Source organism: Canis lupus, chromosome 10 (genome assembly GCF_003254725.2).
Source record: "Canis lupus dingo isolate Sandy chromosome 10, ASM325472v2, whole genome shotgun sequence".
Taxonomy (NCBI): Eukaryota; Metazoa; Chordata; class Mammalia; order Carnivora; family Canidae; genus Canis; species Canis lupus.
The window spans coordinates 27865747-27891742 of NC_064252.1; the positions used below are offsets into that span (position 1 = coordinate 27865747).

General features: G+C 50.1%; 1 long non-coding RNA gene across 3 annotated transcripts; it reads left to right on the top strand.

Annotated features, from left to right (window-relative positions):
• The first annotated feature begins 6789 nt into the window (after nucleotides 1-6789).
• On the top strand, nucleotides 6790-17068 carry LOC118350110 (uncharacterized). Of its 3 annotated transcripts, XR_004803340.2 has the most exons (4): nucleotides 8935-9191; nucleotides 14907-14986; nucleotides 15103-15324; nucleotides 16354-17068. It is a non-coding gene; the product is annotated as an uncharacterized LOC118350110 (long non-coding RNA). The 3 variants fall into 3 exon arrangements; XR_007413476.1 differs by lacking the exon at nucleotides 8935-9191 and adding an exon at nucleotides 6790-6930 and having other exon boundaries at nucleotides 14907-15324; XR_007413475.1 differs by having other exon boundaries at nucleotides 14907-15324.
• The last annotated feature ends 8928 nt before the right edge of the window (nucleotides 17069-25996 follow it).

Sequence of the window (25996 nt, forward strand, 5' to 3'; positions counted from 1 at the left end):
CTTCTCCCAGAGCAGAGGCTCTGCTAGATGTGCTTCTGGGCCTTACAGTATCTAGCACAGTGCTGGGCACATAGGCCCTTCATGAAGACCAATGACCATTTAGGTGAATGAGCCAATTCTAGGCCAGTACCAGGATGGCTGTATTAAAATCTCGGGTGCTCGGAACAAAAGGATTCCAGATCCTCAGAATCCAATCTACAAAGAACGAGCTAAGGAGTCTCTGTTCACCTGGTTCCCAGGAGGATTGCCGCCAGGTTAGAGAACCAAGTGGGGCGTTGAGGTGAGTTCAGCACCACGGACAGAACCCGCGTTGTGCCTCCATCTACTCTCCTTCCTGGGACTAGCTGGGGCAGGGCATTCCATGTGTGCATGTGGTGGGGCTCATGGTCTAACCCCGAGGTGGAAGAGGTGACACCCGTGGCCTTGGCCCCCTAGTCACACAGCCCTCATCTATGCTTCAGGAGTGGGTTTCAGGGCAGGCACTGGTCCGCTGTGGGAGACAGCTCTGACTGCACAGGGAGGGGCCGTATAATAAATATCCCCTCCATTTCTTTTATAAGTTGTAAATGACTCCCATACTGTGTAAGCAGCAAAGCATGGAGCCTGAGCCAATGTGAACAAATTAATCCCCCAAACATGGTTTGAGCACCTACTGTGTTCAAGGGCTGTGCTGGTAGCCAAGGGGCACATAGGGATGAGCAAGACATAGCTGCCGCCCTGAGGAACCCACAGCTTGTCAAACATGGTTCATTGATTGTTACGAAGGCGAGCGGCCTTGAAGATAACCAGACACCAATCAGTGAATGTGTGTACTGGAGAGGCAGCCAGGAGAGTGGAAAGAACAGACAACTAGTGGCAGAGGCTTCCTGGCTCTGAGACCTGATTGTGCCACAGGCTAGCTGCATGGCTTTGTGCATGCTACATAGCTACCAGAGCCTCAGTTTCCTAATCTGAAAAATGGTAGTGATGGCATCCCCCCCACATTCCAGGGCATTTGGGCACAAGGCACAGCTCGAGCACCACTAATTTGCTCATAGACTCCAAATTTATACCAGACCTGATGCCAGATACCATGAACTAGGTGGATGAGAGCTGGCACCCAAGGATCTTATACTGGGGGTTTAGGGCAGAGGTGGAACTTCCTCTCTTCTTCCTGGCCCCCAGCTGGACTCCATTTTTAGCCCCCCTTGCAGTGAGGGCAGCCATGCGATTGAATTCTGATTGACGGCTGTGCTCTATTTGTAAAACCCTCCTACATGAGAAGATCTCTCTCTGTCCTCATCGCTGGCTGACTGTTAAGGACTGGGGGTTAGGGGCGGACAGAGCATGGAGATGGGTCACAGAATCTCCCCAAGGAAGTCTGCCCACCAAGTGGCTGCACTGAATTGTCAGAAGAACCCGAAACAAACTTGTGTTGAGTTGAGCTCCTGGGTTTGGGATGCTTGTTACAGTGCTTACTGGATCCTGACTAATACAAGGAGATACAACAAGCAAATAAATAAACAAGCAAGAGTTCGAGAATATGATGGTATGAAGAGGGATATACATAGGGAGGAAACAGTGGAGGATATTTGGGGAACACATTGTCCCTTTGTTTTTAACTTCTTCTAAGTTTAGCTAATAAATCTTTTGCCCCACAGTGGTCCTGGTCTGCAAGTCTCTTGCTTTGAACATATAACCTCCATCTCAAGCTTCTTGACACCCCATCTTGTTTGATATATACATCACTCATATTAATTCCCCCACCTTCTGGATTTTATTTCAAGGACCTGCTGGCCAGGTTTGTCTTTCACTGGCCCTGCTAGGTTGGAAAACTGTCCCTACATGCTATGCACCTCCAGTGAACTTTGTTTTTCCCACCCATTTCCTCATCTTCTGGGGTAAAGATCCTAGCCTGGGTTCCCAGCCAGCTATACCTCTCCAGCCCACTGACCTCCCCCTCCTCAGCTTTGTTTAGTATTCAGGTGACAGTATCTTTGCACCTTTAATGACTTTATAGAGGCAGGATACAGACCATGAGAGAGAAAATACCCAATTTACCAGTTGGTTTGCAAGAGATTTATGTAGTCTAAATCTGTTTTATTTGTATCTGATTATTTTAAAATTAAATCAAAATAAACTCTAATACATAAGTAATATGTTTACTGTTCCATTTACTCATTGCTGCATAACAAACTACTCCCAAAGTTAGTGGCTTAAAACAGAGACACGACTTATTTTACTCATGAATCTGCAGTTTGGGCACTATTCATGGGACAGCTTATCTTTTCTCCATTTGGTATCAATTGGGGCAGCTCCGAGCTGGGGCTAGGTTCATCTGAAGGCTCTCTCATGTGTCTGATACCTGGATGAGGAAGACTCAAGTTGCTGGCATTGTCCTCTATCTCTATGAGGTCTATGAGGTCAGCATGACTTTTCTGGGTAGCTGGACTTCTTATTTGTTGGCTCAGGGCTCCCAGCGAATGGAGCTAGGTAGAAGCTGGATTGCCTCTTATGACCTGGCCTAGGAGGGAATGAGCATCACTTCATTAGAAGCCAGCAACCAAGGCTGACCCCTAATCAAAGAGGAGGGCTTAGACTCCCTGCATTCCTTTAAAAATCACATTATTAATTTAAAAAACTGTGTTAAAATGTGTATAACAAAAATTTTGGCATATTAAATATAATGGTATAAATTAGCGACATTAATCATATTTGTGTTGTTGTGCAACTATCACCAAAACTTTTTAAAAAATTTACAAAATATTTTGTTAATTTATTTGACAGAGAGAGAGAGAGAGAGAGAGAGAGAGCGCACAAATGGGGAAGGGGCAGAGGAAGAGGCAAATTCCTTGCTGAGAAGGGAGTCCAATGTGAGGCTCCATCCCAGGACTCTGGGATCAGGACCTGAGCTGAAGGCAGATGCTTAGCCAACTGAGCCACCCAGGCACCCACCAAACTTTTAAAAAAAGAAAGATTTATTTATTTTTTGGGCTGGAGGGAAAGAGCACAAGTGTGTGGGGGGAGGCGCAGAGGGAGAGAATCTCAAGCAGACTCTCTGCTGAGGGCAGAGCCCGATTTGGGGCTCCACCAGGGACCCATGAAGTCATGACCTGAGCTGAAAGCGAAATTGGATGCTTAACCTGCTGAGCCACCCAGGCGCCCCACCAAAACTTTTTCATAGTGTTTAAGTACAATGCTCCCAAGGTTCCTCCATGCTGTAGGATGCATCAGGATTCCCTTCCTTTTCACAGCTTCAGACTATTCCATCATCTGTGTGTGTTATTTTGTCCATTCATCCACCCATGGGCACTTGGGTCACTTCCATTCTTTGGATATTGTGAATAATGCTGCTGTGAACATAGCAGGTGTACAAATATCTGTTTGCATCCCTGCTTTCAGTTCTCTGGGGAATATACTCAGGGTGGAATTGCTGGATCACACGGTAATTCTATGTTTAATCTTTTGGAGGAACGGCCGTTTTCACAGCAGCTGCACCGTTTTACATTCCCACTAGCAATTCACAAGTGTTTCATTTTCTCCACACCCTCCCCCCACTTGTTATTTTTCTGTCTTTCTTTAAAAAATAATAGTCCTCCAAATGGGTGTGAGGTGCTAGCTCATTGCGGTTTTGATCTACATTTCCCTAATGGTTAGTGATGCTGAGCATCTTCTCGTGTGCTTATTGGCCATTTGTACATCCTCTTTGGAGAACTGTCTTCTCAAGTTCTTTGCCCCATTTTTAATCAGGTTATTTTCTGTTGTTGATGAGTCCTCATTCTTTTTTACAGCCATGTGGTGTTTCAAAGAATAGCTATCCAGTTTTTTTATTAACCGGTCCTCTATTGATGGATATTCGGGCTGTTTCCAGTCACATCCTCTTCCAAAAAAAAAAATGCTACAATGAATTTTCTTGTACATATGTTATTAGGCTCACGTGCTAAGTATTTTGGAGGATAATTTCCTAGCAGTAGGACTGGTGAATTAGAGAGAAGGTGCATTTATCATTTAGGTGGATACTCTCCAATTGCCCTTGAGAGAGGATGTACTGATTTATATTCCCTGTAGCCATGTAAGAGAGGAAGGCACAGCTTTAAAAGTAACACATATGTTTTCGGCATTGTGCCAAAGATTTCTTCTTCCTTGGGGATGCTAATCTGACATTTCCTGATACCGATTAAAACACTGACCCAACACTGCACTCTGTTTAGGGATTTGCAACTTAATTGCATTTGTTCATGAAATGGAATTAATATCAAATAACTTGCCATCAACAGGACTAATTTTTGACTCTGCGCTGTGACAAATCTATTCACATTTTGTGTTTTACGGATCTGTTCAAAGTCTAAAAAAAACCGCTATCTGAATACCATTAAACTGCTATAAAAAAATCAGACTCAAATCTCAATGTGTATGCCAATCTTTGCAAATAATACAGAATTTATTCCTATCAATTCCTTCCCAGGGGTATTGCCATGAAAATTCACAACTGGAAGTTCTTTTCTCTTATTAATAGTATCTAACACGACTACAACTCACATCAGGTATTAATTCAACCTGCACTCTCTAGACTACATGTAGATTTAGAAGCAAACAACATCTCTTTACAAAGCCCACACCAAACCACTTGCTCCTTCAACTTCTACTCAAGAAAGTAACTGAAAATCATGATAAGCAAACTAGGATCCAATTTAAACAGAGAGATTATAACTACATTAACCATCTTATGTTAATACATGTTCATAAGGGACACCTGGGTGGCTCAGCAGTTGAGTGTCTGCCTTTGGCTCAGGGCATGATCCTAGGGTCCGGGATTGAGTCCCACATCCGACTCCCTGCAGGGAGCCTGCTTCTTCCTCTGCCTGTGTCTCTGCCTCTCTCTCTCTCTCTGTCTGTCATGAATAAATAAATAACCTTAAAAAAAGACATACGGTAAATAAAATATGATGTCCAGGGTGGATAAATGGGAAATGTTTATCTAATATGTTAAAATCATAGTAAATGCACATCAATTTTATACTTTGTGTTACCTTGAAGTAGTTTACATAAATATGAGCTCACTTTTCCTTCCTTGCAATGATATCTTCGAGTTCATTCAGTTCAGTCAGTCACCCAGAATGGGGATCCCAGGGCACCAAGCATGGCTTCCTTTCTCCAGTGATGGCAGTGTCATGATCTCAAATGGCAGTGAAGCCAGACTGCTCCTTATTCGATGCCCAGCTTGAGCGTCCAGGACACAGGGGCTTCCTCCTCAGCCACCTGATGGTCAGTGATGCATACCTGCCCAGAGATATTTTTTAAAGCTCCCCAAGTGATTCCAACATACAGCCACGTTTGGAATCTACCACCCCAAGACATTTATTTTAGAGAGACATTTTGTATAAATGATTGGGCGGGCCAGATATATTTTAAGTAACATACATAAAAATAAGTATATCAGTGGCACCTTGGTGGTGCAGGGGGTTAAGCATCTAACTCTTGGTTTTGGCTCAGGTCATGATCTCAGGGGTGGTGAGATCAAGCCCCGGACTGGGCTCAGCACTCAGAGCAGAGTCTGCTTGAGAATCTCTTTCCCTCTCCCTCTGTCCCTCCCACTCATACTTTATCTCTCAAATAAATACACAAGTTAAAAAAATAAGTATATCATTTTTAAACAAGTTAATCAATATTATCTAAAAACTACCTTATAATGTACGGCTAGTGATATTCACACCACCCTTTAGGAAATAATGAATTCATTTATTCACTCATTCACTCGTTCTTTGATTCATCCATCCCACATTTCCCAAGCCCCTCTCATGAGCCCTGCAGGATACTGAGCATCCTCCCTGCCCTCTTGCTTGACTATGCCTGGTGTCCACCTGCCACCCATGAGCCTCCATGCTCCCTGCTTCTGGAACAGGAATGGAGCCATTCTCAACTTCTTCAGGCCTCAGGGCTTTGTGCTTCTTGCACGGTCACCCACTCTTCCCTTGGCCTAGACAGGCGGTCCTGTGGTGTGTGTGTGGAGTGGGGGCTAGCTACATCCCAGGCGGGAGTTCCGGCAGGAGTGCCGGCTCTCACCACCAGGGGACACTCCTGCATCGCCGCTGGCTTCTTGCCCGGCACCAGGCTCAGGGCAAGGTGGGCCAGGCAGGAAGGTTAGGAGGCCTGGGGGGCGGCTTCCGGGTCTTGGCCAGGTTTAGGAAGAACCTCAGCGGATGAGGGGACATGAAAATGGATCCCCTGCACTCAGATTCCCAGAAAACCTCCCCTCCTCCTTGCCAGGGAGGAAAAGTGCCCAGCACCCCCCGCCCCCAGGCTCAGCAAAACCCAACTAGCTGGGAACAGCAGTCATCAGTTAAATAATCGTACCCATTTGGTGAGGGGCAAGGTTGCCCCACGTGCAGATCCAACTGCACCATGAGCACCAGACAGCATTGCTGTCTGTGTACCTCAACCCTTTGCTGATTATTTTCAGGGAGAGAAGAGCAGGAAACAGGATGGAAGGCCAACCAACGAGGGGACCTCTCCTGGGGGCAGGGGCCACCCGGACCCCCACCTTCCACCAGGGAGACAGGACCTGTGGGCTGACCCTCTGAAACTGTCCTGCGCCAGCCCCCTTCTATAGAATGAGACTGAAATCATTTCCGACCCGTCTGCCTCTCTTGGGCGCATTTGATGTGAAAGCTGCTGCAAACAGCAGAGAGCAGGTTGAAACAAAAACAAGAGAATCTAAAATGGAACTTGGCTCCCCTTTCCTGCCCCTCCCTGCCTTGGAATTTGTGCAAATTTGTCATCTGTGTGAGTCTGTGCTTCACCATGCCTTGCTGGAGCTGGTAATTAGGTGCGGTGGTGGCTCCTGCCTTGCCCTCTGATGACTTTTCTCTAATTGCTCTAATCTCTGTTTTCACTCGCTCGTTGGAAAATGAGAAGAGCCTCCAGCAGCTCCCCAAGGAGGGGAGATGAGGGGTGAGCCCCTGGCAAGGGGAGGGGAAGGCTGTGGCCCTGCACCTCCGAGTGGGGCCATGGCAGACGCACTCCTTGCTCCTGGGTTCTTGCAGTTCCAGGGCTGGGGGGGGCATTGATGGGGGAAGCACAGGAGGGTGAGAAGTTTCCTGGGGGGTGGGGGCGGCAGAGGTCCCAAAGGACCCCGATGGGGCTTGGTCCTGGAGAGAAGATGTGGGGCTCTTGTGTGGGAGGTTAGCTAAGAGCCTGGGGGCGGGGGCGGAATGTCTGGCTAGGGGCAGGAATGGGGGAGTGGGGGGGGGGCAGCGGGAGACCCAGCAGTGGTGGGGAAAGATCTGGGCGTGAAGGAGTCTCTCTGTGCAGCTCCCTTGTTTCTGCGAGTGCAGGGCTATAGCTTTCTCCCGGGCAGGACGATTCCGTGTGGCCTCTCTGGATGTGTCATACCTTTGGGAGGACAGTTCAGTGTGTGTCTGTGTCTATTATGTGTGTGTTCAGTGCTGTGTGTGTCTGTGCATGAGTGTGTGTATGTGAGAGAGAGAAAGAGAGAGGGAGGGAGGGGTGGGGAGGGGGGTTGTGTGTCACCAGTAGCTGCTGGCTCCCAGCCCTAAAGAGAGTCCTTGCTGAAGCTCTGGGACACCTGCCTTGGGACAGTGGCAGCCGGTGCAGCTGGGGAGGTGGGCTCCAGAGCTGCTTAAGCCTCCACCGCTGGGGTAAAGCGATTACCGCTGTGTGTGTGTGTGTGTGTGTGTGTGTGTGTGTGCACGCGTGCTCGCGTGTGTAGGCGGGTGAGACTGAGCTCACAGCCCTTAGCTGCTGCAGGTTTCTCAACTGCCCCGGAGAAGATCCAAAAATTTGCCTGTGGTGCTTCCTCCCTTTCCTTGCTGAGACTCACTCCCCGTTGTTGACCTGGATCCGTGCATTCACTCCAAGATGCTGTTTCTCCTAAATTGCTTCTCCTCCTAGGGGTTCTGTGACTCTAATGGTGGAATTTCAGTCGGTGTCAGAGGGGAGACAGCTCGGGATGGAGGGAGCTTCCTGGAGCCCCCTTCACGACGCGGACAAATCGAGATTTCCGACCTTGTGTTTGACAAACGAATCACCTGCAATCACACTTATTTTTACCTGCATAAACTGAAGCAGGAGGCAGAGCGTTGGGTTGCACCTCCTGTGCTGGGAGGCTCTTCGTAGGGTTAATTCTAATAAGAGCAGTTAGTGTGAAGTCGGGATGAAATGTTCCAAAACCGGTGAGTAAATTCAGGTTCCTATCACACACATCCATAAAGAAAGAAAGTTCTCAGCATGAACATGATGACCGTGGCCGACGATAAACAGCCCCTCCTGGGTAGCAGCCACCACCGCAGGCTCTTCCCGGGTCGGCCTCTGTAATCCTCACTCCGTGGTGCCCATTTTACAGATGGAGAGACTAAGGCACGAGGAGGGCCACTGTCTGTGGAGCAGGGCCCTGAACTCTGGCTGTCTGGTGCCGGTGGGGCGTCCCCAGCCACTGTGCTGTGCATTGCAGGACAGTCGTGTAGGGTGCTCACGGCATGGCTTAACAGCACCCCTTCTTGCAGGAGAACCACAAGCCATGGTGTCACAGGTTGCTTCTTGCCAGTGACCCAGTTTCACGTGGCAGAGATGGAGGAGGGCAGGCACAGAGGAGGGCTCTACACCCCACCCTGGCTAGTGTCCGGATGGTTGGTTGGTTTTCTCTTTGTGATTTGTAAATATTCTGGCCCGTTATCTCTGCAACAGGTACGCTGTTGGGCCCAGCGCTTTGCAGCCTCAACAGCCCTTGTGTGAAGAGCTGTCACTGTGGTGACGCGCATGGAGCATCATGGGCGCTGGGCTGTGGGGTCCGCAGGGGTCTGGGAGCTGGGATTTGAACACTAGTCTCTCTCTCGGGAGTCATGGCTGTCTGGGGGGGCGCATCCGTAACGTGGGGGTGTCAGAGGTGGGGGTTGCCCAGTAATTGCAACCTCACGGGGCTTTCGTGGATCAGGTCAGGATTGTTTCCCATTGCAGATAACAGAGACAGGAAATGAAGGCTTGGACCAGATTGAGGCTTATTTCTCTTCCACACAAAGGATGTCGGGAAGTAGGAGAGTCCGGGGCTGGTGGGAGCCTCAACAGTGTCGTCAGGGACCCGGGCTCCTCCTTTTTCTTAGTCCCACCAACCTCAGCACATGGCTTCCAGCCTCAGAGGCACCTCATGCTACAATGTGGCTGCTGGATCTCCATTATCACATCTGCTTTCTGGAGCGGTGGGTATCGACTGGCTAAATGTTTCCCTCTGTCCCACCTAACAATTTATGCTTGCTCTCATGTGCCTCACCTCGCTGCAAGGGAAGCTGGGAAAGGGAATATTTTGGCTGGGCACATGGCCACATGAGGTTGTTGCTAAAGTAAATGGGAGACAGGACACAATTAGGGTACTCTGCAGTCTCTGCCACAGAGTACAGTAGCGTCCTATGCACCCCAAAGTGAAGCTTTTTCCAGGTGCAGTGACTATTTCAGACCAAACGGCTGGAGGGGGTTAGGGGAAAGAGCCCTGGCAGGGAATGCCAGCACCCAGGCCTTGCAGGGGCTTGCTGGTTTGGGGTCTTATTTCCTCCTTAGTGTCCCGTAGTAGTTCTAGCCTTGAGGAAGGGGTTCTGCTGGACAACCACGGCAGGGCTGGGGAGAGGGAGGGAAGGCTGCCCAGGAGGGGGCTCTGTGCCTTGCAGATATGTTCTGGAAGAAACTGTGATGACCGTGGTGATGGTATAGCTTGGCACTGGGTTGGCGGTCTGGGTGGTCCACCTGGGAGGGCAGGATACGGGTAACCCAGAGTCTTGAGGATGTAGGTGGCCAGCAGAGGGTAGCTGGTCTGGGAAGACCTCTTGACACTCCTGCAGGTCCAGCCCCAGGTGGCTCTGGTCCAGTGACCAAGTTCATGCAGGTCCCCCTGCTTCTGCTGGGCCCTGAGAGGGCGTCACGAGGGTTATGACCACCCGAGGGAACATTTCACTGTCATAGGCATCTTCACCTCCATATCACACAGATTTGCCCCCATAGACTGGTGAGATTGGCAGAAATTCTTTCTTTCTTTTTTTTTTTTTAAGATTGATTGATTGATTGATTAGAGAGAGAGAGAGAGAGAGAGAGAGAGGCAGAGACATAGGAGGAGGGAGAAGCAGGCTCCATGCCAGGAGCCTGACGTGGGACTCAATCCCAGGTCTCCAGGATCGCGCCCTGGGCCAAAGGCAGGCGCTAAACCACTGAGCCACCCAGGGATCCCAATTCTTTCCTTTTTACAACGGAGAGGGAAACTAAGACTGAGAGTTGGTACAAGGTGTGCTCAAAGTCACACCATGGTGGAGCTGGGCTGGGCCCCAGGGGTCCCTTGAGTCCCAAAGGGGTGGGCAGGGGATGGTCTGAGAACGTGTTCCAAATGTAGTGTCTTTTCATTTCTCTTTTTACTTAAAAAAAAAAAATTGAGGTATAATTTACATATAGGAAAGTGTGTAGATCCTAAGTGTACAGTTTGGTGAATTTTGCCTGTTTGTCAAAGCTTCCCAGTGCCCCAGACGGCTCCTCATGTCCCTTCCTAGTCACTAATGTGTCCTCTCCCAAAGGGCAACCACGATCCTGACCTCTGTCACTAGAGATTGGTTTTGCCTGTTCTTATGCTTCATATAAACAGTCATGCAGTGTGTTCTTTTGCTTTTGGCTTCTCAGACTTAGCGTAATGCCTGTGAGACTCATCCTTGGTGTGGCATGTGTGTCTATAGCTGATTCTTTTTTATTGCTAAGTACTGTTCCCCTGTGGGCTATGCCACCATTTGTCTATTCATTTACCCGTTGGTGGACTTTTGGGTTGTTTCCTGTTTGGAACTGTAGTGAGTAAAGTTGCAGTGAGCATTCATGTTCCCATCTTTGTGTAGACATATACTTTCACTTCTTTCGGACAAATACCTAGTTGTGGGATGACTGGGCCAGAGAATAGATAATATGTTAGATAATATGTAAACTGTCAAGCGGGTTGGACCACTGCCACTTCCACTAGCTGTGTACAAGCTGTGTATCCTTCCTGTATTTGATATTTTTCAGTCTTCTTAATTGTGGCCATTTCTGTGGGTGTGAATGATACTTAATGTGGTTTTAAATTGTAAATCTCTGATGATTGATAATATTTAGGGTCTTTTCATGTGCATATTGGTTATTTTGCTATTTTCTTTCATGAAATTCCAGTTTGTACCTTTTGCCTATTTTTTAAAGTGTTTTTTTTTCTTATTAATGTGCAGAGGTTCTTTATATATGTTGGATACTAGTCCTTTGTCACATGTATGTATTGAAATATCTTTTTTGCATCTGTGAATTGGTTTTTCTTTCTCTAAATCATGTCTTTTGATGAATATAACTCTTAATTGTAATGAAGCACAATGTATCATTTTTCTGTTATGTTGTTTTGTGTTCTGTTTAAGAAAGCTTTGCCTCCCCAAGTGGAGTCTTTTTGACACGTGACTCCACCTGGCCTCACGCCATCTGTTTGCTCTCTCTGCCTCCTCACTCTCTCTGCCTCCTAGTCTCCTATTAGACATGCCTCTCAGTAGCAGGGGGTGAGGAAGGCAGAGATGGGATGAGAGATCTGGGATAAAATGCAGGGTTAAAAGCCTGGATTACTCACCTCCGCAGGGCATGAGATTTGTGTCCCTCGCCCCCTTCCTTCCCCTGTGCGGATTTGGGTTTATGCTGCGCTGCAAGATTAAAACCAAAGAGATTAAAAGATTAGCTCTGGCAGGGAAGGCAAATTCTCTGTCCCTTTGCTCCTGGAGTCAGTAGGGAAGGTCCGGGAGGAGGTGGAGTGAGTGGTAGTGATGGAACCACCTCTGCCTCCAGGGCCTTCCCCTCCCTCCTCCTCTGGGGAGGCTTGGCCAGGGCCACCTTAAGCGTGTGTGGCCTTGGGGCACACACTTACCTCTCTGGGTCTCTGTTCTCTGTTGAAAAGCAGGTGGGGGAGCTGAGCTGGAGAGTGAGCACCAGCATGGGCTTCAGTGGGTTCTCAGAGGGTGAGCCCCAAGCCAGCAGTCCCAGCAACAGCTGGGGATGTTCTAGAAATGCAAACATCAGGCCCCTGCCAGACCTACCGAGGAAGAAATTCTGGGGAGTGGGAGGAGGGGCAGCAATCTGGGTTTTAAAAGCCCCCCAGGGCATTCTGATACGCTAGGGTCTGTGTACCAGCATCTTTCATTATGGTGACAATTGCTAATTTTTAGAGCATTTGACTGTGCTCATCAGTGACTCTTCTACAGAGTATGTACCCGCTCACCAATGATGGAAGTACTATTACTCCACTTTGCCCCAAAAGAAACCCAGACACAGAGAGGTGAAGCAGCTTGCCCAGGGTCACATAGCTACTAAGTGGCTCAGCCTGGATTTAGATTTGGGGAGACTGGCTCCAGGCGCTGAGCGGCTAACCCCTGTTTGAATGTGCTGAATTCCCAGGGCTGTGCACCCTGGACCTTCATTGAAGTCCACAGTCCTCCTCGGCTGCTCCAAGGAGTGGTGGCTCCAAAGGGCTGACTTCCCTGGGCGCTCCTGGCTCTCACGCTTCTTTCCTGGCCTCCCCCATGAGTCTACTTCGACCATGCAAGCCACCTTCCCACTTCCTCTTCCTGCTTCCTGGGGAGGAGGTGGTTGGGAAACCCCTGGGCTGAGGTTGAGAGAAGCGGATGTGTGTCTCGCCAGACCCAGAGATAGAGACCTATGGTGCGCTCAGTGAAACTCATTCATGTATCGGGTCATTTCCACCTTCAGTGTTTAGTGATCCCAACCAGAGAGAAGTAGAGGCCAGCAGAAGGCCAGAGGCAGAGAGAAGGGGAAGAGAGGAAGAGGAAACCTGTCTGTTAATTTTACATTCTTCCTACAAGTCCCCTCCTGCACTAGGGCCGGTTGAAAACACCAACCCCAATGCTGGAAAGTGATCAAGGAACAGCCAAGGCCCAGATGAGGAGGCTGATTTATGGCAGCAGTGCTGGGGAGCCGGGGTGAGCATGCCAGGTGGGAGAGAGCAATCCATCACTGCTCCCTAGGGGAGAGGAAAGGCCCCCCACCGGCCTGGCCTGGACTGGGATGCAGGCCTGCCCTGCTGTCTGCCAGGTCAGCGAGACCCCTGCTCTGGGGGGGTGAGGTGGGGGGAGTGGGGGGTGGGCGGGGGGGTGGCATTTCCTGGGTAGCTGGGGAGCCCTAGCACTCCCTCCCACTTTTATTCCCCTTCATGGGTCTAGAGCCCCTTCGAACCTTTGGGTGGGGGCAAGGGTGGTTGGGGGCAGGAGGAAGGACCCCCAGATGCAACTCTGGACAAGTCCATTCTCTGAGACCCAGCTTCCTCGTCGGTAAAATGAGGGCCTCAGCCCAGCTGTGCCAGCCTCACAGGATGGTGGTGGAGGTGAAGTGGTCTAGGGGGGGCTCTGCAAAGCTCTGTCCCACCTGAGACAAGCGTGGGGTTGGAACAAGGAACTGGCCTCCTACGGCTGTGTTCCCGGGCGTGTGCTGGGCTCTGCGTGGGGAGGGGTGTGTCAGGCACTCAGGGGCTGCAACCCAGGGTCCTTGCAAGCAGGGTTGTCTACCAGTGCATCTACATGACGAATTCAAATCAACAGCTACGCACGTGGTGCCTGTGTGTGCATGTACCCATGTATGTGCAGGCATGTGTGAGTGTGTGTGTGCAACGGCACTGACGGCCTGAGCTGCCTATAATCCCTTTACTCCTGCCAGCTGGGGAGGACCCCTCTGGGTGGTGGTGGAGGTGTGGCTGGGTGCTTATGCCCAGGCCCCATCCAGCTGGTTATTTATTGATTAATTTTGCTGCCAGTGGATGGATGCCAAGCCTTTGCCAGGCGCAGGCCCTGGGCTGATTTACATAATTAAAAACCATCAGTAACAGAGCCAGGCCTCACCCGCCAACTGCTTCCTCTGGCATGACAACAGGCTGAGCCTCCCTCCTCCACCCCTACCCCTGCTTCTGTACCCCAAGACTTCCTCGCCTCCCCAGCCCCCTCGCTCTCCGGGCCTGCCCCGAGGCAGCCCACCAGCCAGGGCTGCTCTGTGACATTGGCCACCACCCGGTCGGTGATGGAGAGATTGTAGCATCCTGGGATTCTCGAGTCACTGACTCCAAGATTCTATTAGTCCATGGTTGTGAGGTTCTTTGATGGAGAGTCTCAGATTATAAGATTCAGCTGTGATCCTCCAAGTATGTGATTTTTCAAGAGTCTATTACTCTATGTGACAAAGGGGAGAAATGTTTGCTCTCAGCAGTCCTGCCCGCTCTCAGGAGAGCCCGCTCCCCGTGGAGGCCACTGCGGAGGGTGGAGGGTGTCAGTCACTGCTTTACAGAAGGAGGAGCGATTGCTCAGGGCCCAAGGCTCGGGGCAGGGGTGGGTGCTGGTGAGTCTGGGCAGAAGCAAGGAGGACCGAAGGACACCTTGGGGAGGGGAGGGAAGATACCCCCGGTGGAGGCCTCCCCTCTAAGAGGGGCTTCGGAAAATTCTGGATTCTGTGGAGTGTGTGACATCAGCCCCCTTGCTGGTGTTGCTTTCAGTGTCTTCAGAAAAGGCTCTCGCGTTCAGAGAGGCAGTTTGGGGGTGACCAGTGTAGGCTCTCCGTCTTCCAGCTATATGACCTTGGGAAGCTGCTCTGCCTCTCTGAGCTGCAGTTACCTTCTCACCTATAAAATGGGGCTTGTCTAAGTGGGGGGTGTTAATCCGTGTGACGTGCTTAGTAGGCAGCCGGCACGTGGTGAACCTCCATGAACGGTGGCTATAATTGTGTGGGAGGTGGTGTCTTGGGGAGACCTTCAGTGGGCTGGTTAGACTTGGTGATGCAGGGGCTCAGGAGGGTGGGGGCTCTACACAGGTGGGCTGGGTCTGCTTGTCTCTGTAGGCAGATGATCGAGGATGTTTGTTGAATGAATGAATGATTTTCTCTTCTCTCAGCCCTTCCGGAACACAGTACTGGCCTCAGCCAGCCCACGGCCAGCTCAGGCAAGGTACCTGGCACGCGTGGCTTCTCACAGGTGGGTCCCAGGCCTTGCTCGCTCCTGCTCCATCTGTCCCCGTGTCTCCTCCTCTCCTGCATGCCCACAGCCCAGCCCCAGCCACTTCCCCTCCTGCTGCCCTTCCTCCAAAGCAGTTTGGGAAGATACAGCCCAGTGACCCCACGCCCAGCACCGTGGCCTGGAGGTGCACCCACAAGCCCCAACACAGAGCCACATGTCTTAGTCTGAGCACGCCAAGACCTCAACTTCTCAGTTTTCTGATCCAGAACCACAGAACTGAAAGCCCACAGGGTCGTCTAGCCCCTGCCCATGACATCTTGGACTACGTAATGGCACAGGGGAACCACCAATCTTAGGTAATTAAGAAAAGATGTGTCATAATTAAAAAAATGTAAATAAAATACGTTTAAAATTAATGGTAGAATGTAAGATGGTGTGGAGAACAGTTTGGCAGTTTCTGCAGAAGAGAAATATCGAGGGGCACCTGTGGGGTTAAGTCAGTTAAGCGTCTGCCTTTGGCTCAGGTCATGATCCCAGGGTCCTGGGATCGAGCCCCATGTCAGGTTCCTTCTCCCTCTGCCCGCTCATGCTCTCCCTCTCTCTCAAATAAATAAAATCCTTAAAAAAAAAAAAAAAAAGAATGAATAAGTTAAAAAAAAAAAAGATTCTCTCTCTCCCTGCTCCTCCCCCTCATGCTTACAAGGTCCCTCTCTTAAAAAAAAAAAAAAAAAAAAGGTACATAGAGTTATCATCGAATGTAGCGATTCTACTCCTGGCTAAGGAGTTTGAAAGAACTATGGAAGCAGAGATTCAAACACACCCCCAAATTCACAGCAGCATTATTCAGAAGTGCCCAAAGGTGGAAGTAACCCAAATTCCATCAACTGATGAATGGTTACACAAAATACAAGACATTGTATAAACATACTGAAGGCATAAAAGAAACATGTATCCAATGGAACATTTTTCAGGCTTAAAAAAAAGGGAGTAAAGTTCTGATCCTTGTTACCATATGGATGAACCTTGAAGACCTACGCTAAGTGAAAGAAGCCAGACACAAACTGGCAAATTCTGGAGGATTCCACTTAAGTGAGGCATCTGGAGTAGGCACATCCATAGAGAAAGAGAGTAGAATGCTGGTTCTGGGGGGGCTGAGGACAGACGATGGGGAGTTTGTGTTGAGTGAGCACATCGGGGAGGATGAGAAAGTCCTCGAGATGGGCCGTGGTGCTGGTGGCACAATGATGCCAGTGCGCTTAATGCCGCTGAACGTACATTGAAAAATGGTAAATTTCGTTATATATATTTTACCACAATTAAAAAAGTGTCTTCATTTCACCAGACGAGATCATTATGTTTGTAACCCCTGTTTTTAAATTTTTAAGATTTTGATTTTCCAGGCCATCTGTGTTCTGGGCACGTAGTAGGCCCTCCATCATGACTTGCCAAGTGTATGAATGAGCCAGGCCTCCCCATCTGGCCCGATGACAAGCTAGCTTGTCCCGCAGTTCATGGTTCCCATCCAGGCAGCTGCTTCTCTTGACTTCACCAGAGCAGACAACCCATCGCTCAGCCACAGGTTGGTGGGGCTGGGACAAGTGTCTGGTGGTGGTGGTCGGTGGCCCTGGGCTTTGAGGATTGGACACAGCCCCTGAGCTGATGAAGAAGCAATTTTGCACGGAAGCTTCTTTCTGGAGCCATCAGAAGGGAAGATGCCACGCTCGGCGCACTCCAGAGCTGGAACGCTGTAGGGACCAACAGCCCAGACCCTGCTTTGGTTGCATTTCAGGCTAGAAGACATTCCTTCTTGTTTGGCAGCAGCCCTTGGATGTGACTTTTAGTATGCTTATTGCCGTGTCATTGATTTGTCCCCCTGAGCAGTGGAGAGAATCGTCAAGTTCTGGGACAGTCAGGCTGTTGGGAAAATCATGAAATTTGCCCCACAGTTGGTCTTTCAAAACCCTGGTATCTTTTAATCAAATGTGAACATTTGATGGAGTCTGATTATTCCAGGTGCTAACTGTGGAGACAAGTCATGTTTCCAAAAACCAAAGGAATGGTTTGCATGGGCACTTTTGTGTCATAAAGAAAGACTTTGAATCTTGGCCTTCATTAAAAAAAAAAAAAAAAAAAAGCTCGATGTGCACCTTCATTCAACAGCGAGAGCGGCTCAGGTTGGAAAAGCAGACTTTTGTTCAGCCCATCTCTTTTGACAGCTGGCTAAAAAGACGTCCACTCAGTGGCCTTGGCTTGATTGCACTTGTAATATTCTCAATTTCTCTCGGCACTGAATGAAGATCAGGAAACACATTGTTGCCTGCCAGCTGCTTACTGTGAATAAGCTCTGAGCACTGGTGTTCCAGGGCAAGTGCCTCCATCCACGTAGCTGTGCCCTTTCTCGCAGCTGACATGTCAGAGGAGAATCAGGCCTGGTCTCATGGCCCCTTCTAGTCTACATCGTGGCTCACAAATAATCATCAACTTAACCAAAAAACATCCTTTTTTGGCAGCACCAATGTTTGAGGGATGGACAGGACCAGATAAATTGTAGAGAACATTTCTCTCATACATGGACAGATCAGGCTGCGGGTGTTGGGGGAAATATCCAACCACTATGTTTTATTTATTTTTTATTTTTTATTATTATTTTTTTTTATGATAGGCACACAGTGAGAGAGAGAGAGAGAGACAGAGACACAGGCAGAGGGAGAAGCAGGCTCCATGCACCGGGAGCCCGACGTGGGACTCGATCCCGGGTCTCCAGGATCGCGCCCTGGGCCAAAGGCAGGCACTAAACCGCTGCGCGACCCAGGGATCCCCAACCACTATGTTTTAATAAATAAAGGTGCATTCCTGAGAATATAGGTCTGCTATAGCAAAAGCCTGATAATGGTGATTTAAATAAGATAGAAGTTTACTTCTCTTGAATATAATAGTCTGAGCATGACATGACCAGCACTGATCGGTTATAGTTTTTCATATTCAGTGTTACCGGCCTTCCCAACCTGGAGATGGCCCCACTGTCTGGCTTAATATGGCTGCTCCAGCTCCTGTCATCGCAGCCACATTCCAGCCTGTGGGAAGGGCTGAAAAACGAAGAAGAGGTATGCACTTCTTCTTTAGAGGGCATGAATAGGAAAGTTCACACCTTGGCTCTTCTCTTGTTTCATTGGCTGGAATCCAGTCATGTGGCTACACCTATCTGCACAGCAAGCTGGGAAATGTAGTCTTCATCTTTATCAGCAAAATTTCTATTATTATTTTTTTTAGAGAGACGGCATATGGGTGTGTGTGTGCAAGCAGCTGGGGTGGGGGGGGGACTAGGGGATCAGAGGCAGAGGGAGAAAGAGAATCTTAAGCAGGCTCCATGCTCAGCCTGGAGCCCAACATGGGGCTCTGTCTCACGATCCGAAGATCATGACCTGAACCAAAATCAAGAGTCAGACACTCAACTGACTAAGCCACCCAGGTGCTCCCAAATTTCTATTTCTGCAGAAGAAAAAGAGAGTAGATATTAGGGGACAACTAGAAGTCTCTTCCTTTTTTTTTTTTTTCCCCATAGTCACTTATTTATTTTTGGTACAAATGTACATGACACGTCTTGACAGCCCACCCACCGCCACACAGGGAGAGCCTGGCCCCTGGCACAGAGGCGGGACAAGGAGGAGAGCTGGGAGGCAGGCCATCTCCCCCTCCAGCCTTCCCAGGCTGCAGCCCAGATTCCAGATACCCAGATACTGCAGGGTAGGTGCTGGCCTCTCCGAGGTTATGGGGAGGGGGCTCTCCGCTGAGTCAGGGACCCTGCTCAGTTCTCTGCCCCAGCCAGCACATCCTCTTCCACGAGGGAGGGGGAGGAGAGAGGTAGGGAAGTGGTTTTTGTTGAATTCATAGAGAAAGGGGTATGAGTGGGGGTCCAGATGAGGGGAGGCAATGGGTTGGGCCCCAGCTGGTTACCAGCAGTCCCTGGGCCCCAGGATGGGGAAGAGGGGCTGACCCCCAACACTGGTCCTGCTGCTCTGGTCCCCTCACCCTTCACAGAACTCCAGACGGGCCAGGCCTCCGGAGCGGCACTGCCACCCTGCACACTCACACGCGAGCACGCGGGGACAATCCCTTACTGCCATGTTAGAACTAAGGGGCGGAAAAGAAGAGTGACGGTAGAGCAGGGAATGAGATAGGGAGCATCCTGTTTCACACGGACTTGACACTCCAATGCAGGAGAGCAAGAGGACAGGGTTTCAAGGATGGGGGAGCGGTCAGCCGTGCCCGCTGTGGCCCAGCAAGAAGCCTCGAGGTGGCACCAGATGACCAGCGCAGCTGGGTTCCAGGTGGGCGGAAGGTGGGAGGGATGTGGGGCTCACCAGCTGTGTGGGACTTCTTTTAAAAGAAAAGAAGAGCTTTCTTAGAAACGTCCCCTCCCCCCCCAGCTGCTCCCTGCTTAGATCTCATTGGTCAGAACGGGGTTGTGCGGCTACCCCTGAGCTGCAAGGGAGGCTGGGAAATCGGGATCCTAATTCTCAAGATGGGCTGAGAGCAGGGCTCATGGCCCATCAAATGTAGGGTTCAGCCTCAGAGAGGGAAGGAGGCCGGCCTGCCCCGTCCTTCCACGTGTGTGCCAGAGTCTGAGCTGCCCTGCCCACCAGGGATTTGGGGCAGCTCTACAGGGAGGTTATGTGCCAGCCCGTGTGTGATAATCACCCATTTTCTACATCATTGGCCGCTGATTTTTATTTTAAAGATTTTATTTATTTATTCATGAGACACACAGAGAGAGGCAGAGGGAGAAGCAGGCTCCACACACAGGGAGCCCAATGGGGGACTTGATCCCAGGACCCCAGGATCATGCCCTGAGCCGAAGGCGGATGCTCAACCACTGAGCCACCCAAGCGTCCTTTTTTTTTTTTTTTGCCTTTATTTGTTACCCGCTAACTTTACGGACCACCCCCACTCCCAATAGTGTTATCGGATCAGAGAGAAAATAATTTTGCCAGTAGCTTAAGCTGTTCGCTCAGACTTGTCACTCACCGTGTGGCTGGCTCTGTACCTGTCCTGACAATAGAATAGCTTCCACCTGGCTTTTCTATGAGGCAAGTGCCTTTGAATAATGCCTCTGTTGCTTTTGGTCCCTTCTCTGCCTTTCGTGACGGAAGTCATCAATTTTGCACTGGAAAGCTTTACTTCGTGCTTGTTCTAGAAACACTCCAATGGTTTCCCAGAAGGCTGGCTTGATTGTTTGGTGGGGGAAAAGATGTGCAAACTTCAAAGGCTCCTAGCCACCGCCGGACACCCCGACATGAGAGACCCCACACTGGTCGTGGGTATGACGTGATTTCACTTTCAGTTATTTAGGTTGTACTATTTTTACTTTTCTTCTTCCCTTGTGCAAAATCCTACTGCTCCAAACCAGCACATTTCACAGGCACATCAAGATCCTATTCACAATGGAACTTATGCCTTATTCTGAAATGTGGAATTTTCGTTAATATTTCCATCCCTACTTTAGTGTTTCGACAAGCCATTTTGTATTACCAACCTATTTGCACTGTTTGGGGGCTATAACCCAACAGCAGGTGCGTTTAAGGGCTCACTATGTGCCCAGCGCTATTCTAAGTGCTTTATATATATTGTGACAATTTTAAGACATGCTCCCCAATTTTTGGGACACTTATTTTTTTATTTTTTTTAAGATTTTATTTATTTATTCATGATAGTCACACACAGAGAGAGAGAGAGGCAGAGACACAGGCAGAGGGAGAAGCAGGCTCCATGCAGGGAGCCCGACATGGGACTCGATCCCGGGTCCCCAGGATCGCACCCCAGGCCAAAGGCAGGCGCCAAACCGCTGCGCCACCCAGGGATCCCATTTGGGACACTTTTATTAAGAAGTGGCACTTACATTCCTTCCTCTTTAATCTGTGCCAGAGTTAGTGACTCACTTATCACCAACAGAAAGCAGTACAGGTGATGATTTGTGATTTCCAAGGCCAGGTACCAAAAGGCTGTGTAGCTTCATCCTGGTTCTCCTGGGGCACTCGTTCTGGAAAAAGCCCAGCTCCCCGATTCTGCCGTGATGGAGGTAAGCACTTCAGTCACCAGCTCCAGCAGAGCTGCCAAACGACAGCAGGCAGCAGGTGCCAGCTGTGCAAGCGAGCCATCTTGGACGTGCCGCACAGCTCAGCTGGGCCATCAGATGATGGTGCCCCCAGAATGCATCTGACCTCACCCACACGAGGTGCTCGGCTGAGCCCTTCTAGGAGTCCTGACCCATAAAATGGTGAGCAGAATAAAATGGTTGTGGGGTTTTTCCCCCCACCTCTAGAATTTTTAAAAAAGATTTTATTTATTTATTCATGAGCAACACAGAGAGAGGCAGACACAGGCAGAGGGAGAAGCAGGCTCCCTGTGGGCAGCCTGATGCGGGACTCGATCCTAGGACCCCGAGATCATTCCCTGAGCCAAAGGCAGAGGCTCAACCACTGAGCCACTCAGGTGTCCCCATCCCTAGAATTTTTAAGCCAGAATAGTAACCAAAGACAGAGAACTGATTTGGTCTGGAATTTTTAGCTAAAGAAATTGAACCCCAGAGAGATTTGGCCAGTTGCATACGTTTTCATGGCAGAGGTAAGAGCCGTGTGCAGGCAGGCTGCTTCTAACATTCTGCCTCTTGACAATAAGGGGGTGGGGGAAGAAAAGGAAACAAATGAGTAGTAATGCACAAAATGTAAAAATTGAAAAAAAAATGTAAAAATTGTGCCAGCCAGGCTAACAGCGTCCCGTCGAGGGAAGGTTGCTACCTTTGGAACCCCCATCACTGACTGATGGACTTCGGAAAACATATCACCACTTTTAAGAACCCAGTGATTTCTACAAAAATCTTGATTAATTTTACACTTCAAATTTACAAAGTGCGAGTGAGTGAAAGTCTTCTGACAGTTATTTTCTCCTCTAAAACCTCCACCCTGCCCGGGGATGTCAGGATTTTGAGACCACATGAGGTCCTTCTCCCTGACCCCTCAACTTGTAGTATCTCAGGCATAGGAGCTCAGAAGCTTCCTCACACAAAATATTAAAGCCATAAAATTAAATGACATCAAATTTAACTGTTGGAAGCACATTGGAGTTCATCTCATGCAACCTCCCACCCGGGGCAAGACAGAGGATAAACCACGTGAGAACAAAGCAAGTGCTCGATAGGATGATTCCAGCGGAACCAGTAGGCAGCTTGTGATTAAGGGCCAAGGAACTGCAGAGAAAATATGGTCGTCAGATCCCAAGGTCAGCGTGGTCACTGAGGGCCGGGAACTGGGTCGGCTTCATGGGCATGTGACCTGTGCTGTCACCCTTGCCCTGAAGGACCCCACACTTTCATGTCCTGTATCACTATCTCGAAAGTGGCTTCCAGGCTCCCGGGTCGATCCTAGGACAGGGCCTCACACCCGCAAGGGGAATTTTTGGCCTCCGTCCTCTTGCTGCAAACCTCATAGCAGATTCCACGGTACAGTCTTTCTCACTTTCCCGTCCCCTAGAGCTGGGCTCCTGCCTCGGTTTCCCTGTCTAAAACTCCAAGGAGGGGATCCCTGGGTGGCGCAGCGGTTTAGCGCCTGCCTTTGGCCCAGGGCGCGATCCTGGAGCCTCGGGATCGAATCCCACGTCGGGCTCCCGGTGCATGGAGCCTGCTTCTCCCTCTGCCTGTGTCTCTGCCTCTCTCTCTCTCACTGTGTGCCTATCATAAATAAATAAAAAATTTAAAAAAAATTAAAAAAAAATAAAACTCCAAGGAACTGTGGGAGAATGGGAGTCGGACAGGCCTGGTTCACATTCTACCTCGTCATTTGCTCTAAAGCAAGCAGCTCAGCCTCCACGAGCCTCAGTCTCCATGTCTTTTAAGTGGGAGTAAATCCCCAACTCACTCAAGTGATCAAGGTTGGCATCACCAGTCATGCGGATCCCGTGTACCCCCGGATATACAGTGATGACAAGGCCATCCCAGCTCTATGCTCTCCCCCTTTTCCCATGATCCCTGATGGGAGAAAACATGAAATAAACCCCAAGGGGTCAGGAATGTCGCAGAATCCCTGACTGGTACCCTTCGAATCTGCCAAGGCCATGCAAAGGAAGGGAAAAATGACAACCTGTCATAGAGCAGCAGAGACTCAGGGGATGGGGTGACTGAATGCTAAGTGGTGTTAGGAATAGGGTGCTAGAACAGAAATAGGACATTAGTGAACAATTGGGCAGATCTAAGTGAAATCTAGAGTTTATTGTTATTTTTTTATTATTATTATTTCTTAATTTTGACAAATGTCCTGTGGTTATTATGTAAGATGTTAACCTTACCAGAAGCTGGGTGAAGGGTACACAGGCAAACTCTCCTGGGCTCCCTTTGCCTTTTTTCTCAAAACCTAAAATTATTCCAAAATAAGTTGTTCATGAAAAACGACTGCTTGGGATGCTGGTGGCTCAGCGGTTGGACATCTGCCTTCAACTCAGGGTGTCATCCTGGAGTCCTGGGATCGAGTCCCACATCGGGCTTCTTGCATGGGGCCTGCTTCTCCCTCTGCCTGTGTCTCTGCCTCTCTCTCTGTGTCTCTCATGGATAAATGAATAAAATCTTAAAAAAAAAAAAAAAGAAAAACAATCGCTGTTTATTGCTTTTGTGTGCTCAGTGTTCCTGCTCCATTCTTCTGCTGACCGAGCCCCCCTCCACCCTGGTGACAAGGGTGGGGATACCTGACCCAGGCTGGACCATTAATTTGCCCTCAACATCCTGGCCGCAGTGATTGGTCCAGGAGGGTAAGCAGGTGACCCAGGCTGGGCCTATCAGAGCCCTTCCCTAGAATTGTTCAGCTTGGAACAGGAGGCAAAGCTCTCTTAGTCTCCCTGTGAATCTGGGAGGCTGTCAGCTGGAGCTGTGGGTGCTCCTGGCTTCACTGCAGTGGACACTATGACCCAGAAGAGCTAAGCCACCTAGAGAGGGAGGGGGAGTGAGAGCGAGAGAGTGAGAGTGAGAGAGAGAGAGACAGAGAGACAGCTGATGGCATCAAGGTGGCCTCTTCCTCCCTCCCAGTCTTCCTGAGGCAGGGCCTCCCCAGCTTGTCCTGTTATGGGACCCAGTATATCTTCTCTGGAGTTTAAACCCGTTCAAGCTGGCCCGAGTTGGGTTTCTGTCACTTACAACCCATGAGTCCTGATTAATACCTTCCTCTCAAGTTGTTGTGAGGATATGACGGGTTGTCTCCAACAGGGTATGGGACCCCCTTCCCTCATAAATGGTGAAGGGTATTGGGATCCTCTTCAGGGAGTCTGGGCCCTGCCCCAAACTCCAGCCTATTCTGCTGTGGCCCTGACACGGGCCTCACTGCCCGCCTGGCTCCCACACAGCCCCCTGACTTCACATACCCTCCCACCTCCAGGCCCTGGGGTGTGCAGGGTGGCATGGGGGCTCCTCCTCTCGGTGCTGGGAGCTGAGTGTGCTGCTGACTGGACTCTGGGCACCAGGGAAGAGGAAATTTCCTCTGCGGAAATAGAGGGACAAGCCCACACCGGCCCTGCCAGACCAGACCCAGGTGAAACCAAATGTCGTTGGCCTTGGAATGCTGAGGCATATCCTAGTGCTTGTTCTGAGGATAAAATGATGTGGCTCCAGGGACCTGGTTCCAGGGAACCTAAGCAGGAGGGGGCCGGGGAGCAGGAGATTTGGGAGAAGCCTGAGGGAAACCACGGGTAGAGCAATCAGAAGGGTTTGTGTGCTTGCGCAAGGGCAGCAGTCGCTCTTTTATCTGAGGTCGGGGCTGTGGGCCAGGAAGGGAGGGAGACACCACCAGGAGAGTCCAGGGGATGTACAGAGGGCACGCCGCCACCTTGCCCAGGCACCTGGCCTTGGGCTGGGGAGGACCTTTGTAGGGCCCGCGGAGGGATGGGATGGGGTCCTGGGTTGCCTTTCAGGGGCTCAGCTGCCCCCTGTCATCCTGGCCATGTCACGCTTCTGGGCCCCGTTCCTTCCAGGTGTGCTGCCCGCACGCCCCTGTGCACCTGCCAGGCTGGCAGGGAGCTGGGGCGTCTCTTCCTGCACACACTTCCCATTCGCCCAGAGCCCCCACCCCCGGTGCCCAGGGCAGGACTGAATTTGCTCACCTTCCTGCTCTCCCACACGTCTGCTTTCCTGCTCCGCTTCCTCTTCCTGCTTTCATTTGTTCCCTCAGGCGTGAACCCGATCGTTTTATTCCACAAACGTTTTTGGAGTGCCTACTGCCTGAGAGCTTCTTTTTTCTTTCTTTCTTTTTGAAAAGATTTTATTTATTTATTTGACAGAGAGAGAGAGAGAGAGCACAAGCAGGGGGAGTGGCAGGCAGAGGGAGAGGGAGAAGCAGGCTCCCCATGGAGCAGGGAGCCTAAGCGAGGTTCTCGAGGCTTGATTCCAGGAGCCCAGGATCATGACCTGAGCTGAAGGCAGACACTTAACCGACGGAGCCACCCAGGAGCCCCTGGATGAGAACTTCTGAATGAAGAGAGAGAAGAGGATGGATCTTGCCTTTGCTTGCGTGGGGGAGACGGGGAGGCCAGGGGCTGGGTTTAGGGTACACTTCGGAGGCAGCGTTAACAGGAGTTGTTGATAGATCAGGTTTGTGGGGAGCCCAGGCGGCATCAAGGTGGCATCTGGTTTTGGTCTCAGTAAGCCAATAGCAGCCACATACCCTTCATTCCCCACAGAGCCTTGGGAACACACAGCTACTCTCCCGCCCACAGGGACCTTCTGACACCCAGATTTTAGACTGAGAGAACAGTAAGTATAAAGGCTAGGAATGGGGTTACCAGCCTAAAATACCCCAAGACTCCTGAGGCTACAGCATGGCTTCATCAACAGGACAACCTGGGTGGGTCGTGGCATTGCTCCTTCCTCTCTGTGCTGCCTTGGTCAAATTGCTTAGCACCTCTGAGCCTCACCAGTAAAATGGGATTTTTTTTTTTTTTTAATTTTTATTTATTTATGATAGTCACAGAGAGAGAGAGAGGCGCAGAGACACAGGC